General features: G+C 39.2%; 1 long non-coding RNA gene across 1 annotated transcript in view; it reads left to right on the forward strand.

Annotated features, from left to right (window-relative positions):
* The first annotated feature begins 1,516 nt into the window (after positions 1–1,516).
* LOC104588457 (uncharacterized) overlaps positions 1,517–20,763 on the forward strand; it is a 47,768-nt gene continuing 28,521 nt past the window's right edge. Inside the window, exon 1 of the long non-coding RNA XR_016077676.1 lies at positions 1,517–1,866. This is a non-coding gene — a long non-coding RNA (uncharacterized LOC104588457). The remainder of the gene's footprint in view (positions 1,867–20,763) is intronic.

Here is a 20,763-nt window from a genome sequence, read left to right on the forward strand (position 1 = left end):
AATTATTTATTATATATATTTATATGTATATGCATATGTATGTATATATGTATGTATGTATGTATGTATGTATGTATGTATGTATGTATGTATGTATGTATATAATAAAAAATATTTATTTATTATACAAGGCTCGTGAGCCTCATGAGCTGAGCTTCAATGGGGTCGAGCTTAGCTCGATTAGCAAATGAGCCTATATATTAAGCTCGAGCTCGGCTCAAAGCTCGATTTAAACCGAGCTAAGCTCAAATAGCTCATGAGAAGCTCGATTTGTGGCCACCCCTAGTTGTGGCTTGATACTTGTATGTTGTCATTCATGAGCAAATGTTTTAAATGCACAGTTGGATGTGCTGTGAGGTTAGTGTTAGAAGCATTTTGTGAAAAATAGATTTGAATTTTTGAAATTACACGTTGGTTGTATTTCTTGTGATTCATGAGATATTCCCGATACATGATTGGATGTACTATAAGTATATCACTCTTCACACTAACATCAAGCACATTTCAGATGCACATTGAGAACATTTTCCATACTTGTATGTTGTCATTTATGAGGAGGTGTTTGTAATGTATGGCTGGATGTTTAGGACGGAAAATGGTATTCAATTATTCAAATTTGAATTTGATCTTATTAAGGATGATCTAGTTTGTTTCCTTTATAATTGGAGCAAATATGGATCCACCTTTACCTAATCTGATATAGTCCAATTCAAATTTGATTTAAGTATATATGCTCATATATATATTTAAAATTTATATTATATATCATTAAAGATGGTTTGGATGTGGTATTTTTCACTAAATTGTCATAGGTGCATATTTTATACAAGTAATTTTCAATTCATTTTGTTCATAAAATATAACATTAAAGTCATTTTTAGTTCATTTTTATTAATATTATACAATACTTTGATCATTTTTAGTCAAATTTATTTATACAATTTAATATCCAATTATTATAATCTGAATTCAATTCAAATATGCTAGATATCCAATGGATATGATCCGACTGAATATATCCAATCTGACCCGATTCATTTGCAGCCCTGAATGTGCTGTGAGATTGGTGTGAGAAGTTCTATGTGAGGAGTCAGGCTCTCGATGGATTGGATATTGGTCCAATCCGATCCAGTCTCGGATTATAGATGGACCTGCATGTCCAATCCAATGACCATCTAAACTGTTCAATTTGGTTTTAATTTAGATTGGGTTCAACCCAAACTTGATCTATTGACACTCGTACTCTCATCTTATATTTATATCAATGGCCGGGATATTGATTCAATTCAATTCAGTTCAATATAAATCCATTACAAATTGTACCCAGGTCCAATCCAATCTAATAAATATTTTTAGGAGCGAGACTAATCCAATTCAATATTTCTTATTGATCCGTCCATTGACGCGCTTAATGAGGAGCAATCCGGATTCCACCTTGAATCGGACGAAATGAGATAGACGAGGGCAAAGCGAACATCATAACTTCATAAGCCGTAAACTCACGGTTTAAGCCCAAGGCTACGTCGGTTGGCGTAGTAGCTGGTTTCTCCTCACGCTAGTTTCGTTGACAATCTCTAACCATACCCTTACAACCAAACATCCAGTACGTACACTGACGATGCATACGACATATCGTACGGGCGCAGCAAGCCGCATCGGCGCCACAGCAGCATCGTGTCCAAGCAGCAGATAATCAGCTGATCCACGACACGCAAAACCTGAAGAAATACATATAAAATATTTAAGTTCTGAAAGACATACAACAACACGAGGACTTCTCCAGGAATTTTCTTCTATGTTCTCTCCAACTTCGATATCCAGACTTCCGGCTTCCGGTTACGATGGTTTCCTTGGTTCCATTTCCATGTAAGAATCAGATCTACTCTTCTTCGGCTGTGTCTCGTTTTTCTTTTTTCTTTTTCTTTGATTGTCTTAGTTTTCGTAAAATATCTGCAACTTCTCGTCTGCTTTGCAATTCTAGCGAGCTTACTTTTGCCATATGCTAATTACTATTTTACCGCGAATTTTTATTTTTTTATTTTGCCAATTTGGCATAGATCTCTCTTTTGATTATTATCGTGTAAAGCTTCTGATCTCTCCGTTCCATCCTGCTTCTTGCCGGTAGGTGTTTCTGAGATTTCATTTTGCATGAAATTTGAGAACAGTAGAATTTGTAGTAGGATAAATAAATCAGTAGCTATTTTTTTTTTCCATTCAGTTGTTTCAATTCTATTTCTTGATCCTTCACAGATCGAAGAAAGCATTGAGAATTAAATGTGCTTCGATATGCTTTCTAGCTTTAAGTTTCGAACTCCGGGTGAAGAGGATGGGTCTCCCACTTTTTCTTTCTACCTTCTTTTCTCTTCTTTGTTTTTTCGGGTGCTTTACGTACAGTACCTAACCTTTTTAGCTCGACGGTTTTACTGTTTTTATGACTGCAGTTTGTTCTAAAACCTTTGCTCATTGGATCTCGCATGCTCTTCGTTCCACTTGTCTTTCATTATTTGTTACAGATAGTTGATGTTTTATCATTTTTGTGTGCAATTTTGTTATAGTTTAGTTGCAAATGGGTAAGCAAATGTTGGGAGGAATAATTACGCTTCTCTTTTTAATGCGTGTTCCTTTTTTTCTTTTTGTTTATTATGCTAAAAAATCTGACATGTACATAATTGCTACATCTTGTGAGTTGTGACTTGTCCTACATTAGACATGATACTGCACGCAACTAACTGCTAATCTTTGTTCTAATGGATAGTCGATGGTTTTCCTGTAAAACCTACGGTTTATTGCCCTCCTAGTAGAGCACCGAAACACTGCGGAAAAGACCGTACTTCTCATTCTAATTTGAGTTAGTAACGGTAATTTAGTCACCGAAGATTTTTAGCTTCGGGAGGTCGAGGTGACATTAGCCAATGCAAATCTGCGATTGTGGTAATACTGATGCCATAAAACTGTTGTTGTCTAGTGCTAGTGGAGGGTCCCCCACTGTTTTTCCTTTTTATAGGGGTTTGGATTAACCTGCAGCTGGTAGTTGTGATTGAGTGAATGAATTCACTCTTCCAGGAATTCTGGTGATTGTTTTGACGAGGGTTCTTGCTTGTGGCATATTTTGAACTAATGTTGTATCCGGAATGGTTGTTCATATTATTGAATTTTGAAGAGGTTTCGTTAATAGCCTTTTCTGATCCCCCCATTCTTTAGAGTAATTTCTGAAGCTCCTTGCTCCTTCCTCCTTGGGTTTGTGTTATTGTGCATTTTCTGTATTCGTCGTTGTTATGTTTGTGCCTTGCATTCTTTGCAGCGACCCGCTTCATGAATCCACTCTGAATTAATTTGAGAAAAACCTGAAGGCAAAATTTCATAGTGGTTTGTGGTGGATGCGTAACTCGACCCATATTCATCTTATAGGTCCGAACCGAATATGAAGAGTCATGTATTTTCGGGGGTTCTCTCTTGTATACAGAAGGCGGAGTCTTGAGAGACATTGGGTGTATTTTGGGGCTTAGGGTTTTCTGTGAGAGCACAACTCTATTTCTTTTCCATTGCCTACTACATAGTGGATTTCTATTCCTCCTTCACCCGTTGACGTAGGCTATAAGCCGGACCAGGTAAATCTGTGTGTTCTCTGTGTTTGCTTTCTCTTTGTCTCTATTTTATTTTCATTTGAGTGCCATTTCGAATCTGTTTTCTTGGGTTTTTCTGCAACAGTCGTTGATGAGGGGCTTTCTGGGTTTTGGTTGAAGCATCAACAATGTCAACATTGAAGCACCACCAATCCATGAAAGTGTCATAGAGGTGCTCTTAGATATTCTGCAACTTGAACTAGGTACAAACTTTTAATATTGCCTGCTTTTTCACTCAAATATCCAATCAAGGAACCATCATAAGCACAGGAAAAGATTGTTCAGAATTTTAGAGGATATCTGTTGGTAGGATTTATTTTTCTGGGCTAAAAATTGATTCCTTATTTGTCTTGGGCCTAAAAATGGGGTCGAAATTTGTATATAGTGCTGGTGACATGATATTGGGGTATGTTGGTGATACACAGTAGGTAATTTTAAGCTTTTAGGTTGTCGTATAACAGTTTGGACTATTTTGTTGCCCTTTGGTTGGATTGTGTGTTTTTTTAACATATTTCTTGCAAATGATAATGTTACTTTTAATAACTGGATGAAGATTTATTTATCAATAGGTTTTGACCTTTTTTTGGGAATTTTTAGGCTCTTTTATGAAATCCCTTAACTCAATAAAGCTTTATGCAACCATATAGGCTCGTTACAAGAATCTTATTTTGCTATCCCACTCTTTCAAGGACCACATTCAATGTTAAATTGCAAGCCCTTTGGATTATTACTCACTACCTTACCTATGTCCCTCACTCCCTATTGGCCTACCTCTAGCTCTTGCAGTTTCTTCAACTTACAATATGCCATTTCTTCTTGGTGCAGTAGGTGATATTTCTATGCACATGCCTAAATCATCTTAAGCCTATTTTCCCTTGTTTTGTCACTCTTTAAGGCTATTCCTAGACTCTCAAAGATACATTCATTTCTATTCCACGCTTTTGGTTTTACTACTCATACATCGTAACATTTGCATTTTTGTCATTTTTCTGTTGAACATGTTGCTTCTTGACTGCCCGACACTCTACTTCATACATTATTATGAGCATAATAGTCTTTTATAACATTTTACTTTTAGCCTGAATGCCTGATTGGTATTATCTAGTCAAACAGAACTTGGAGTGCACCTTTCCATTTTGTTTACCCTCTTTATTTTTAAAGGTGACATCCTCAATCTCTCTCTCTAGGTTACTAAAGTTATATTTTTGCATGTAATCCCATTCTAGTTTCACCAATCTATAATATTTCTGTTAGCAAACTACATAAGCTGTGGGAGCTCCTTTGAAACGAGCATATTCTAATACAAACAAAATGGATAGTGGGGCTTTTGTCAGTGGGAAAAGAAGGAAGGTTAATAAGGAGTGTTCTGAGGAAAGAGAAGCTGGATATCTTCCAAATTCAGGAAGCCAAATTGACAGAGTTAGATAGAAGGTGGATTAGAAGCATATAGGGCATTAGAGGCCTAAGTGGGACTTACGCATTTTCTTGGGGAGCCTCAGGGGGAATCCTCATTATTTGGAGAAATGAAGAATTGGAGTGCATGGAGGAACTTATTGGGACTTACTCAGTCTCAACTAATTTTAAAAGAATTAGTGGTGGGAAAGTGTAGGTGTTGATCAATTTTATGGCCCTGACTCCTATATAGAAAGGGAATATTTTTGGGAGGAGTTGAGTGTAGTTGGAGGACTTTGGGAGGGGCCTTGGTGTCTTAGGGGATTTCAATATCCTTAGATTCTTGAGAGAAACAAACAACCCGAAGCAGGGTCTCACCCATAGTCTGAGGAATTTTAACAACTTGATTGAGTCCTTTGAATTGAAAGAACCACCATTGCTACAAGTAGAGTTCACTTGGTCAAACTTTCAAGCTAACCTAATTTGCTCCAAACTTGATAAATTCTTGTTCTCGGTTGATTGGGAAGCTTTGTGGTAGAACCTAACAGCAAACGCCATGCCAAAGGTAACCTCAAACCATTGTCCCATTTCTTTTGGCCAGGATATTCTATTTGGTGGGAGAAGGCTGATGTTGATCACCTTCGGCCTGTACTCAGGTTCAGATTTCTGCAAGAAAACACAGAGAGAGAGAGAGAGAGAGAGAGAGAGAGAGAGAGAAACAGAAGAGAGAAGAGAGGAAGAGAAGAAGAGAAGAGGAGAGAAGAAGAATGAAAAGAAAGGGAGCAGTAATCTCTATTCTGCCGCCCAGATTTTGTATTTATAGGTTTCTATCATAAAGTAACTTACAAAGATCACTATACCCCCGCCTAGACTCTACTTAACATAATATAATAAATAACTAATCATAGTTTTCAAGGCGCCAAGGCGAGGCTAGGCGATAGGGGGGGCCTTGTTGCCTAGTTGCCTAGGTGATGGATTTTTTTAAGTAAAAACATGCATCCTAGGATAGTTCCCTAGGTTCCATAATCCTATTTCCTTAATAAATATCCATAATTTTCATAAGAAAAGTATAAACTTTATGTTAAAATATAGAAAATCAACATATTCCAACATATTCATGAGAAGAAAAAGAAGAAAGAAAAGAAAATTCAAAAGATGTAAGGGCTGAACCCCTATTTTTGTTATAGGAAAAGAAGAAAAGAAAAGGTGAAGAAGATATACAAACAAAATTAGTAAAGAAAAAGAAGAAAATGTGTTGATTGGACAACATTTTAAGTTCTTCCTTACTTATTGGTTCAAGTTTTGAAGTCTTTGAGGGTTCAATACAACATTTAGCAATGTTTGTATCGATTAAACCCTAATAAATAAGAAAATAATAAAAATAAATTAGTATATAAACACAAAATGAATATTTTAGTTTAAAAATGTCTATATTATAATTATAACCTCAAAAAATTAAGAATATAAAAGTTTTTTATAACATGCTATAGAAAATTGCTTGGCAATTAGGCAAGGCGAGCCTCCAAGGGCGCCTTGTCACCTAGGTGTCACCTTGAAAACTATGCAACTAATGTAGGCCTAACTAACAGGTCCATGACAAGGCCCAAATGATAAAATAAAGAACAGGCCCAAACTTAAAGAAATAACTACTATACTGCTTCTCTACACTCCCCCTCAAGTTGGGAATAGATATTGGTCATTCCCAACTTGCATAAATCTGTCTTTCACTTGACCCTTTGTAATTGCTTTGGTGAAGACACCAACAAGTTGCATATCGGAGGCAACATACGGAAGGCAAACTTCTTGGGAGGAAATTCTTTCTCTAATAAAATGTCGATCTACCTCAATATGTTTGATTCTATCATGTTGTATGGGATTATGAACAATATTAATAGCGGCCTAGTTATCACAATACATCATTAGTGGCCTTTCATATTCAACCTTGTTGAAATAGTTTACTTTATTTCTTTTTTCTTATTTTGCCTAGTTAGGGTCTATTTGGTCTATTTAAAGTAATTATTTTATGGTTGTTATTGTACTTTAATTACAACAGGGGCACAAGGGTCTTTTCCCTTTTATTTATGGTCACCCTATAAATATTAATATATTCTGGTGCTGCTAGAGGTTATTATTGCTCACCATTTATTCTTCTACTCTTCTGCACCCTTCTTCCTCTCTTTTCTTCTCCCCTATACTTTCTGTTGTTCCTCTTCTGTTAAGATGGTACCAGGGCAGGTTTACTTGATGTGAGAGCAAATCGAACAAAGTCTTCCCACTTTAACTTGTTGTCTTCTCCAGACTGAGAATGAAAACACTAACCTACGATTGGTACAAGCCTTCCTTTTTTTTTTCTCTTATCTTGGTCGTGTACCAAGAGGAAACTCAATGAATTTGGTCTACTGAATGTTGTCAGAAATTTGTGAGATTTAGACCTTTTTTTCTTGGATTGTGTGATCCTGTACTTGTGAAAGGGATGAATGTAGGTCACAGATGACCTGTTATTTCCTAGTTTTGATGTGATTACAAATTTTTAATGATCTCTCCTGATGGTTAATGCACTTAGACATTCTAGAAGATTGGTAGGTTGGAATTGTTAACTCCGTATAGGTCTGAAATCAATCTGAACTTGCTTTTTGTTTGGAAATTGGTGCTTTTTGTGCTCAGTTTGTGTCCAAACCAAAGTGTGTATGTGGACTGCTTATTTGGTGTGGTGTTTGGATGTTTTTTTTTGGTGTAAGGAGGAATCCTAAGTTGTGTGTTGAGACTGAATAGTTTTTTTTTTAACCTTGTGCTCTGAGAATTTTGCAACTTCTGTGGTTTCAGGAAGTCAAAACGGAATGAATGGGGGGATGGATATGAGCTTTCCCATGGCTGTGATTCCCTTTGATGGACTAACTACCATGAATGGTCTAGGGGAATTAAACTCTACATTACTGCTAGGGGGAAAATAGGATATATTAATGGTAAAGTGAAGGAACTGAAGACTGGAAGTGCTGAATATGATAGGTGCAGCCAAGAAAATAGTATGGCGATGTCATGGCTCTTGGTTTCCATGCTGCCACAAGTAAGGAAGACATTCATGTGGGCTGAAATAGCTTGTAAAATATGGGAACAAGCGAAATCTACTTATTCAGAGCAAAGGCACTATGCCAAGATATACCAACTGCAAGCTGAATCCTGTACTTGCAAGTAGGGGGAGAGAAGTCTCTCAGTGTACTATTTAGATTTGGCATCAATCTGGAAGGAATTGGATCATTATCAAAATGTGAATTGGAAGTGCAATGAAGATGCAAGGGCCTTCAAATCACTCGTTTCTTAGCAACAAGTATTTCCTTTTCTTTTGGGATTGAACCCTACATATGAGTCTATTAGGGTACAGATCTTGGGAAGTAAAGACTTACCATCAGTTCAGGAGGTTATGCTGTAGTTCAGTTTGAAGAGAGTAGAAGTGTGATGAATTGTATAGAGGGGGAGTCAGTTGCCCTAGCTGTCTGAGGAGGTACAAGTTCAAATGTCGAAGACTCCTTTAAGAATGGTGATTCTTAGAAGAGAGTGGACAACAAGGACAAACTTTGGTGCACTCACTGTTAGAAGACCAGACACACTAGAGATACATGTTGAGAACTCCATAGGAAACCTAAATGGGCATAGGAATTGAGTAAGAAATCAACAACTGATTAGAGTAAGAAGCCAATCTAGCAGAATCAGAAAAAATATAACTCAACTAATGTGGCATCTCAAGAGATTAGTCCCATGGTACCTCAGGAGCAACACCCTAGTTTTGACCATAAGGAAGAGATTATGAATTCTTTTTGTGTCCATTTGGAGTTATATGGTAGGACTCTTCACCAGATGGATTCTGGCCCTACTCCTTCTACCTCCTTTGCATCTACATTAGGTAATATTGCCACTGTTTTCCATGTGTCATCTCATACTTCTGATTCCCCTTGGATAATTGATCATGAAGCCTCAAACCACATGATTGGTAAATCAACTTTATTTCAGGCATACCACCTTTTCTCTAGGAGAGATAAGGTAAGACTAACTGATCGTTCATTCTCAATGATAGCCAGCCAAGGAACCATATCTTTTCTATTCAGCCTTACCCTCTCTAATGTGTTGCATGTCCCTAAATTACCTATCAATTTACTTTCCATTAGCAGTATTACTCACTCCTTGAATTGCTCAGTTACTTTCTTTCCTTCTTTATGTGTTTTAGGATTTGGCCTCGGGGAAGACGATTGGTAGAGGAAGCATGGTGGATGGTTTCTACATGTTGGAGAATAAAGCCGATCTTGTGGCTACTGAGTCCTTATTCATCTAGTGAGAGTTAAGCCTACTTATGGCATAGTCATCTTGGTCATCTTTCTTTTGAGTCATTAAAACTTATGTTTCAAAAATTATTTAAGTCTTTGTTAGTTAGTGAGTTGTAGTGTCAGACATGTCAATTAAGCAAACATTGTAGAAGTTCTTTTCCTTTAAGATAATAAAAGGTCTGAATTTCCATTTCATATTGTCTATTATGACGTTTAGGGCTCTGTTACTCTACCCATTGAGACTGGATATAAGTATTTCATTACTTTGATTGATGACTACTCTAAATATACTTGGGTTTATCTTATGCGATCTAGATATGAAGTGCCAAAGATTGTTAAAGACTTTTAATGCATTATTTTCACTCAATTTTCCAGTCAGACAATGCAAAAGAGTACTTCCATAGTGATCTTACGGAGTTCTTTTCTTCATGTAGGTCTCTTCATCGAAGTTCTTGTGCTAGGACACCCTAGCAAAATGGTGTTGCTGAAAGAAAAAAATCATCTTCTCGAAGTAGCTCGTAGTTTATTGCTCCATATGAATGTTCCAAAGCGCGTTTGGATGGATGTTGTTATGTGTGCAGTGTGCTGCATATATCATCAACTGTATGCCATCTCAGTTACTAGAGTATAAGGCCCCATATCAACTTTTGTTTCTTACGGCTCCACTGTCCCCAATTCCAATGCGTGTCTTTGGGTGTCGTTGCTTCGTTCATGACTTGTCCCCTACTCGTAGTAAGCTCGATCCTCATGCCATTCCTTGTGTTTTTCTTGGTTACTCTTTATCTCAAAAGGGTTACCATTACTATGACCCTGCCTTGCACAAGTACTATGTCTCCATGGATGTATCATTCTTTGAGAGTCAACATTTCTTCTTGGTTTCTCCTTAGGGGAGAGTAGGGTTGAGGAGAAACACACCTAGGCTCAGACTCAATTACCTCCTCTTACTGATCCTCCTCAATTTCGTGTCTTTCTTCGCCGCCATAAGAGCCAGTAGAGTTCAAGAGCTATGGAACCTGAAACTATGCAACCAACACCATTAGATTCTCCAAAGGTAGATATTCCTCATCAACTAGGTACACTTGTTCTCATTGATATGCCTGAATCTCTTAATATTGATCCCCCTGTTACTAATGATCTTGATGTTCCTATTGCTAAGAGAAAGGATGCTAGATCTTGTACTACTAATCATCCTATCTCTCTCTTTGTGTCTTATGATCATATTTCACCTTCATATTGTGCATTCCTTTCATCCGTTGACAGTGCTTCTATTCCTAAGAATGTGGCAGAAGCTTTATCCAAACCTGAATGGACAGATGCATATGAAGAAAGAAATTGATGCATTGCATAAAAATGGCACTTGGGAGTTGGTGGATCTTCTTGAAGGAAAGGAACCGGTGGGATGCAAGTGGGTGTTCATAGTGAAGCATAAGGCTGATGGTACAGTTGAAAGGTACAAGGCCAGATTGGTGGCAAAAGGATTTACACAAGTATATGGAGTAGACTATGCAAAGACATTTGCTCCAGTAGCCAAGATGAATTCTATCAGGACTCTCCTTTCATTGGTAGTTAATCTTGACTGGGAACTTCACCATTTGGATATTAAAAATGCATTTTTGAATGGTGACTTAGAGGAGGAGGTTCACATGACTCAACTTCTAGGTTTTTGCACCAAAGGCAGTGAGCAAAAGGTGTGCAGGTTAAAAAAATCAATATATGGGTTGAAACAATCACCTTGGGCCTGGTTTAGTAAGTTTCACTTAGTTGTTCATTGGATGGGGTTCAAACAATGCCAGTCAGATCACACTCTGTTTGTGAAGAAAGGTGAAGGGAAAATTGCAGCTTTAATTGTGTATGTTGATGACATAGTGGTCACAGGAGACTGGAAGACTGAAATACAGAGGCTAAAGAAATTCTTAGCCACTCAATTCGAGGTGAAAGATCTAAGACCTTTATGTTATTTCCTTAGGATTGAAGTTGCCCGCTCTCAAAAGGGCATCTTTATTTCCTAATGGAAATATGTACTAGATCTATTAGAGGATACAAGCAAGTTAAGGGTGAAGCCAATTGATTCACCAACTGAACCTAACCATCAGCTGGGAGACGGTCAAGGGGAGTTCTTGAAAGATGTGAAGAAGTTCTAGAGACTTGTAGGGAGACTCTTATATTTGTCTATGACTAGGCCTGATATTGCTTATGTAGTGTGTGTCCTTAGTCAGTTCATGCATAATCCTAGGACAACTCACTTTGAACCTGCAGAGAGGATCTCTAGATGCCTCAAGAAGTTTCTAGGGGCTGGTTTGCTATTTCAGAAACATCGGCATTTGACAGTGGAAGTCTATACAGATGTTGATTGTGCAAGGGTAGTCGATGACTGAAAATCTACCAGTGGGTATTGTACCTTTGTGGGAGGAAACGTAGTCACTTGGAGAAGTAAGAAGCAAAGTGTGGTGGTTAAGTCCTGTGCTGAAGCAGAATACAACGCTTTGTCTCATGGAGTTGCTGAAATCATGTGGATAAGAAACATGTTAGGTGAACTGGGTTTTGCAGTTAACAACCCCATGTCACTTTATTATGATAATAAAGTTGCTATCAACATTGCTACTAATTCAGTCTTCCATGATAAGACAGAACACATTGAAGTGGACAAGCATTTTATTATAGAAAAACTTGTGAGTGGAGAAGTGTGCACTCCATATGTCAGCTTGGAAGAACAACTTGCAGACATCTTCACCGAGGGCCTTCATCATGTGTGGCATAACAATTTGTGTGACAAGTTGGGCATGATTGACATCTATGCCCCAACTTGAGGGGGAGTGTTGAAATAGTTTACTTTATTTCTTTTTTCTTATTTTGCCTAGTTAGGGTCTGTTTGGTCTGTTTAAAGTAATTATTTTATGGCTGTTATTGTACTTTAGTTACAACAAGGGCATAAGCGTCTTTTCCCTTTTATTTATGGTTGCCCTATAAATATTAATATATTCTGGTGCCGCTAGAGGTTATTATTGCCCGCTAATCATTCTTCTTCTCTTCTACCTTCTCCCTTATTCCTCTCTTTCCTTCTCCCCCTTACTTTCTATTATTCCTCTTTTGTTAAGAAATCTCTAACTCCTCAAGTAGTGATCTTAGCCATAACACTTCAGCCACCCCATTAGCCATAGATCTGTGCTTTGATTCAACACTAGAGTGGGCAATAACATTTTGTTTTTTACTTTTCCAGGAAACCAGATTGCCTCCAACAAGAGCACAGTACCCTAAGGAAAATCTCCTATCATCCACATAATCAGCAAGTATCCTTTCAAACCACAAGGTGGGATGTTCTGGGAGACTGCATATACTGACTGATTACACTGACATCATAAGATGCCATGGTTTTATCTTCAAGTGGATCACCTCCTTCTGCATTTATCATGTGAGTCGGTTCAGTTGGTGTGTTTGTTGGTTTAACTCCAAATTTTCCAGTCTCTTCTAGGAGATCAAAGGCATATTTCCTCTAAGAAACGAAGATGCCATGCTTCAATTCCCTAGAAATACCGCAAATCACCCAAATCTTTCACTTGAAACTCCTTACTAAGTAACTTCTCGAGGGAATCAATCTCATCACTGTCACTGCCTATTACCACAATATCATCAACATATACAACCAAGAGAGTTAGGGCTGAACTTGTTTTCTTAAAAAATAGGGTGTTGTTTAATTGAGCCTTGTTAGTGTTTGGTCTGCCTGTTAGACTGATAACAATCAAGGAAGAGAGAGAGAAGAGAGGAGAGAAAGAGAGAGAGAGAGAAAGAGAGAAAGGAGAAGAGCAGAAGAGAAACAAGGAGGAAAGATTCTGGTTTGAATGAGATAAAAGCACACTCTCTCATTTGGCCAGATGTATTTTATATTACTAAAATAATGTGGAAAAGTCACATATGTCTCTACTTAAGTTAGGGACATTAAATCTAACATAAACTTACACATCAGCACATAAACACAAGCACAAAGACAAAAATACCCCTACATACTCGACACTAACACTCCCCCTCAAGCTGGAGAATATATATCATATAATCCCAGCTTGTTACATATGTAGTCCACTCTCCCACTACTCAACCCTTTAGTAAACAAATCATGCCCTTGGGACTGTTTCAAGCATACAAAGCCTTTTTTAAGTCGGTAAACTTTCTTTCCATTATCTTCATCATAGAAACTAGGGGGCAACAACTACATATATACTTCTTCTTGGAGATCACCATTCAAAAAAGCATTCTTAACAATACCATAAGTCTGTGTGTATCCCTTAGCAATCAGTCGGGCTTTGTATCTTTCAATTGAGCCATCTGCATTGTACTTTACAGTAAATATCCATCTGCACCCAACCGGTTTCTTCCCTCTTGGTTGATCTACTTGTTCCTGTAATCATTCATGGAGAGAGAGAGAAAGAGAAGAAGGGGAAGATATGATTGAGAGACAAAAACCTACTACTACTGGCTGCCGCCAGTTTAGTTATTTATATTAACTTAATATAAAAGGAATGGGAGATTACAAGTATGCCCCTGGTGGCACTCCCTAGAAACAAACTAATAAGAAAGAAAGAAAATAATTGACTGACAACATCTTAACACTAACAACAACTATAAAATAACAATTAAATAATCCTCACAACACTCCCCCTCAAGTTGGGCTGAATATGTCTATCATGCGCAGCTTGTCACATAACTCATTGTGCTGCGAGTATGGAAGCCCTTTTGTGATGACATCAGCGAGTTGTTCCTTGGAGATGACATAAGAGATGCAAATTTCCTTTTTTTTTTCCAATTTTTCCCTTATGAAGTGTTTGTCCACCTCAATGTGCTTGGTCCTCTCATGTAGGACAGGGTTGTTGGCGATGTTTATGGCTGCCTTGTTGTCACAGTAAAGAGACATAGGATTATGAACAACAACTTCAAGTTCCCCTGGAAGATTTTTTAGCCAAAGAACTTAAGCCACCCCATGTGCCATAGCTCTATATTCAGCTTCAACACTTGACCTTGCTACCACACTTTGTTTCTTGCTTTTTCAAGTCACTAGGTTTCCTCCCACAAATGTGCAATACCCGCTCGTGGACTTTCTATCATCCACAGCACCTACCCAATCAGCATCTGTAAAGACTTCCACCTTTAGGTGATTATGTTTACTGAATAGTAGACCTGTTCCAGGATACTTTTTCAAGTATCTAAGAACTCTCTTTGCCGCCTCCATGTGTGGTTTCTTAGGAGGGTGCATGAATTGGCTTAGAACCCCAACTAAATAGGCAATGTCTGGACGGGTCATGGGCAAATAGATCAGCTTTCCCACCAACCTTTGGAACTGTTTCACATCTTTCAGAGGTTCACCATCACAGTCACCCAACTTGTGGTCAACATCCATGGGAGTATCTGCTGGCCTTGCACCTAATTTGCCTGTGTCTTGTAATAGACCAAGGGTGTATTTTCTTTGAGAAATGAAGACACCCCTTTCTGAGCGGACGACTTTAATTCCAAGGAAATACTTTAGGGGACCTAAATCTTTCACTTCAAATTTAGATGCAAGGAATTGTTTCAATTTTTGTATTTATGAACTCCAATTTCCTGTAATGATGATATCATCCACATACACTATCAATACAGCAACCTGCTCCTGACATCTCTTCACAAAGAGTGTATGATCAGACTGACATTGTTTGAAGCCTACTTGCTGAACTGCCATTTGAAACTTACTGAACCAAGCTCTAGGAGATTGTTTTAAACCATAAAGAGACTTTCTCAGCTTGCACACCTTATTTTCACTTCCCTTGGCACAGAATCCAGGGGGTTGAACCATGTATACTTCCTCCTCTAGGTCACCATTTAAAAAAACATTCTTTATGTCCAGTTGATGCAATTCCCAGTCAAGGTTAGCATCTAATGACAGGAGAACCCTAATGAGTTCATCTTAGCTACTGGAGCAAAAGTCTCATCATAGTCAATCCCGTACACTTGAGTGTACCCTTTGGCTAATAATCTTGCTTTGTACCTTTCAACTGTCCCGTCTGCCTTGTGTTTAACTATAAACACCCACTTACACCCCACGGGGTCTTTTTCCTTTGGAAGATCCACCAATTCCCAAGTTTGATTTTATGAAGAGCATTAATCTCTTCCTTCATGGCATCTGTCCATTCGGGGCATTTTAAGGCTTCTACAACATTTCTGGGAACAGGGATGCAATCAACTGCGGATAGAAAGGCTCAGTATGAGGGGAAATGTGATCATAGGAGACATACTGGGTAATGCGGTGTTTGGTAGTGCATGACCTGGCTCCCTTTCTTTGAGCAATAGGAATGTCAAGGTCATCCATAGTAGGAGTAGGGGTATCAGTAGGTGCAATAGGGATTGGACTTACCTCCTGAGAGTCTAACGGTGTCGGTTGCTCCACATCTCTATGACATTGCTGATCTCTACGGCATGTACGTTGGAAGACACGGAAGGGAGCAGGGTCTGGAATAGAAGAAAGAGAGACTTGGTGGACTTGAACCTGCTTCTCCTCTTCCACACTACTACTCTCCCCCTGAGGAGAAGCAGGGAAGAATGGCTCAGATTCAAAGAAGGACACATCCATAGACACAAAAAACTTATGACTAACGGGATCAAAGCACCGATACCCTTTTTAAGAGGAGGCATACCCTAGGAAGATACAAGGAATGGACCGAGGGTCTAACTTACCTCGAGACAGAGACAGATCATGGACAAAGGCACGACAACCAAAAACTCTCATGGGAATGGAAAATAAAGGGGACTGAGGGAACAACAACTGATGAGGGGCCATGTAGTTCAGCACTCCGGAGGGCATGCGATTGATGACATAAGCAGCTGCAAGTATAGCATCCATCCAAAACCTTTTTGGAACATTCATGTGTAACATCATCCCGTGAGCTACCTCAAGGAGGTGTTTGTTTTTTCTTTTTGCAACACCATTTTGTTGTGGTATTCTTGTGCATGAGCTCCTATGAATAGATCCGTGGGAGGCAAAGAACTCGTTGAGCTCATAATGGAAATATTCTTTTGCATTGTCGGATTGGAAGATCTGTATTTCAACATGGAATTGCGTAAATACCATCATCTGGAAGTCTTTCACAATCTTTGGAATTTCGTCTCTACTACGCATAGGGAATACCCATGTATAGTGAGAGTAGTCATCAATCAATGTGATAAAGTACTTGTATCCGTTCTCAGAGATTATAGCAGTAGGCCCCCATACATCAAAATACATAGCATGAAAAGGAACACTTGATTTTTTATTATTTGAGTGAAAAGTTGTTCTACATTGTTTGCTCAATTGAGATGTTTGACACTGGAACTCTGACATTGAACATGACTTAAATAAAACCGGGAACAAAGACTTTACTATTTCAAAAGAAACATGACCTAACCGACTATGCCACAAAAAAAATTGACTCTTATTTGATTGACTATGTGACTCTGAGGATGACACTGAGAGACCAACTTTGTTGTCGAGAACGTAGAGACCATCCACTAGGCTCCCTCTACCAATCGTCCTCCCAGAAGTTAGATCCTGAAAAACACATGAACTAGGAAAAAAGGTTACACTACAGTTTAAAGAGCTTGTGATACTACTAATTGAAAGCAAATTTATGGGAAGTTGAGGGACATGCAATACATAGTTCAGGTTAAGGCCATGGGGAAGAGATATTGATCATTGAGGAGAATAATCCATCTGCAAGCCTCGCTTTATCCCTTCCTGACAAAAGGCTATAAGTTTGAAACAAGTTCGGCTTACCGGTCATGTGGTTGGAGGCCCCTGAGTCAATGATCAAAGGGGAACCAGTGGGAGTGACATGGAATGCAAAAGCCACATTACCTGACGTAGATGCAAATGAAGTAGGAGTACCAGTAACTGAACTATCCATCTGTCGCAAAGCCCTACCATACGACTCCAAGTGGTCTCTGAAAGAATTCATTATATCTTCCTTGGGGTCAGAATTAGTAAGGTGGTCCCGGGTAGTACCGGCAACCTGAGTATCTTGGGTTGCCACATGTGCTGCATTATGTGCTGTGTTCATCTTCTTCTGACCTTGTCCTTTACTTTGTTCTTGGTTCTTCACTGCCCACTTGGGTTTCGCATGAATGTCCCAACATGTGTCACGTGTATGCCGTGAGCGTCGACAGTGGGTACAAAACAACTTGTCTTTATCATCAGCCTTCTTGGTGTCACTTTTCTTCCCCATGTTGTTATTACTCATTGCAGCCAAAGCAACTTGTTACTCCCCGTCGGTTATAACCATCACACTCCGTCTACTTTCTTCTGATTGAACAAGGGCATATACCTCGTGAACCGACGGCAACTCTTTGCTTCCTAAGATCTGAACTCTCAAGGGTTCATAGGCAGGGTTCAGTCCCAACAAGAAGGCAAACACACGCTGCTGAGAAACCAACTTCCTGTAGGCCTTAGCATCGTCGTCATGTTTACAGGTTGAGGATTCAGCTTGCAACTGGTAAACCTTGGCATAATTCCTTTGCTCAGAATAGGTGGTTTTGGCATGTTCCCAAATCTCACTAGCGGTGCCTGCCCACATAAAGTTCTTCTTCACATCAGGTTCCATGGCTGCAAGGAGCCAAGACATCACCATACTGTTTTCTTGGTCCCACCTATCATGTTCAACTGTCTCACTCTTGGGTTCTTTCACCCTCCCATTTATGTAACCAGCTTTTCCCCTTCCCGTTACATAAAGTTTTACACTTTTAGCCCACTCCAGGTAGTTTAGGCCATTTAAAGGGGTAATGGGCATGGGAAACATCATGTTTTCACCTCCCATACCAGCTGTGCTACGGGTTGGTGTAACCCCAGATGAAGCTGAATCATAGTTTGCCATTGAGGGAGAGAGTCTACACTACAAGAACCAGAATCACAAGTGTACCAGACCAGATCCCACACAACCACAACCACAATCAGAGTGTTAAACCCCCAAGAATTTTACTTCTGGAAAGAGAAAAAAAAAACTGCTGAAATCAGCCCTGTGCTAGTTTGGCTATCAGAACAGCCCAGTAATCAGTCCAGCAACCAGTCATTAAAACAGTCTATTAGCAGTTTGACTACAGTACATGCTTACTAACAGTCCAGCGTCTGTACAAAGGTGTAAACCCAAAAAACAAGGCCTTCACACCATTGACCACAGAAAAAACAAGGAACGCGTACCCTGTCCAGCACCTGTACGAAGGTGCAAACCCAAAAATCAATTTTCACAGCATCGAACAAAGAGGAGAGTCTTTACAGCATCGCCCCTCTTCCACTAGGGTTTCCTTGGTGTTATGACCAAGGAAGAACCCAAAGAAAGCAGCCGTAAGTGACCTGACCAGTTCGATTAGGTTTCTTTGTCTTCAACGTCCAAGAGATCAAGAGAAAAAAAAAAAGAAACTGAGAATAGAGCTTGGTTCAGATGAGAGTAACGGTTCTTTATAGCCCAGAATTATGCTCTGATACCATGTAATCATTCATGGAGAGAGAGAGAGAGAGAGACGAGAGAGAGAGAAAGAGAAGAAGAGGAAGATATGATTGAGAGACAAAAACCTACTACTACTGGCTGTCGCCGGTTTAGTTATTTATATTAACTTAATATAAAAGGAATGGGAGATTACAAGTATGCCCCTGGCGGCACTCCCTAGAAACAAACTAATAAGAAAGAAAGAAAATAACTGGCTGACAACATCTTAACACTAACAACAACTATAAAATAACAATAAAATAATCCTCACAACAGTTCCCAAGTATCAATTTTGATAAGTGCATCCATCTCTACCTTCATTACTTCTTTCGACTTAGGTACTACCAGGGCTTCATGCATTGTTCTAGGAATGGGTACAACAACAATGGACACCAAAAGGACTTGTATGATGGTAAGAGGTGGTCATAAGAAAGAAACTGAAAGATGCAATGGGCAGTTGATGAGGTGCAATGACGTTTCCCTTTGCATATTGCAATAGGAAGGTCAAAATCATCTGTGGGTGGTTGAGGTTCATTGGTGGTGGTAGGCATATCTTCTGCAGCTGTTGTGGGTACAAAGGGTGTAATGCCTGAATCTAGAGCCTCAAAAGTGATTGGAAGTGGTTTGGATTGCTCATCATTGGAACGAACTTGCTTCCACCATCGTCTGTGAAATACTCTCAACTCCTTGCACTTCTGACAACCCCCTCACTACTCTCCCCCTCAGTGACAAGAATAGGCAAAGGGACTTCTTGAGCAAAAACACCCTGCTCACCACTCCCCTAAGAAGAAATCCTAGAATAATAAGGGATATCTTCAAAGAAAGTAACATCCATAGACACAAAACGAGTCCTAGTGACAGGATCATAACAACAATACTCCTTTTGATTTTGTGCATACCCAAGAAAAATACACTTGGCTGCCTTAGGATCAAATTTGGAATGGTGAGGTCCAAGGATTTGAACAAAACAAGTGCATCCAAAGGTCTTAAGGGGAATGGTGAGGTCCAAGGATTTGATCAAAACAAGTGCATCCAAAGGTCTTAAGGGGAATGGTGAATTGGTCTTTATCAGGGTACAAGTACAATAGGTCAAAAGGAGCTTTCATGTCTAAAACCCGTGAAGGAACTTTGTTAATAAGATAAACAGCAGGGTGGATGGCATCCCCCCAAAAATGAATAGGAACATTAGAATTCAGCATGATGCTCCTAACAACTTCCAGAATGTGTCTATTCTTTCTCTCAGCTACTCCATTCTGCCGGGTGTATGAGGACAAGTGAATGGATGAGAGATCAATCCCATGGACGCCCAAAGATTGCGGAATAAGGGGCGAATTTCAAAAATTTTTCTCTCCCTTCAATTGGAAATCGCATTCTCTATTTAGAAAATCATATTTTCAAGGGTCATTCTTGAACTTTAAACTGAACCAGATCTGAACCAAAAGGAGTAGGAGAGAATTATACCTGATACGGAGAAGTAACATCTCCCAACGAAGGTGTTCACGCCCAAGGAAGGATCCAAAGACTGCTCCCACTGAATATGGCGCAGTGTAGGATGGAGCAGAATCAGCAGTGTTCTTCCCCAAGAACTCTGTCCTTCGCAAGAATCAGTAGAATTGTACGTGAGCACAACTTCCTTTCAATCCTTTCTCAAAGAACTGATGTCAAGATCCAATCTTGACTTCTCCCACAACTAGAGATCGAACTGGCAAACAGGGCGACAAGAACAGGAAGGCGGCAAGAGAGTATTCGCAGGGTGCAGAATTCTCTCTTCTTGTTTTCAGCACTAAAGGAAATCTGATGTCTTGTCTCTTGGCTGCCGCCCCATTCTTTTTGTTAACCTAAAAAATCAGCTCCTAATCCAATTAGGAACAACTTATCCAAATCATATTTGGATGAGACTTCTCTTTAGGTGATAGGGATAAACCCTTATCTTATCTGCAGATTAGATTAGCTTTCTTC

Source organism: Nelumbo nucifera, chromosome 1 (assembly GCF_055504915.1).
Source record: "Nelumbo nucifera cultivar China Antique chromosome 1, China Antique-T2T, whole genome shotgun sequence".
Lineage (NCBI taxonomy): Eukaryota > Viridiplantae > Streptophyta > Magnoliopsida > Proteales > Nelumbonaceae > Nelumbo > Nelumbo nucifera.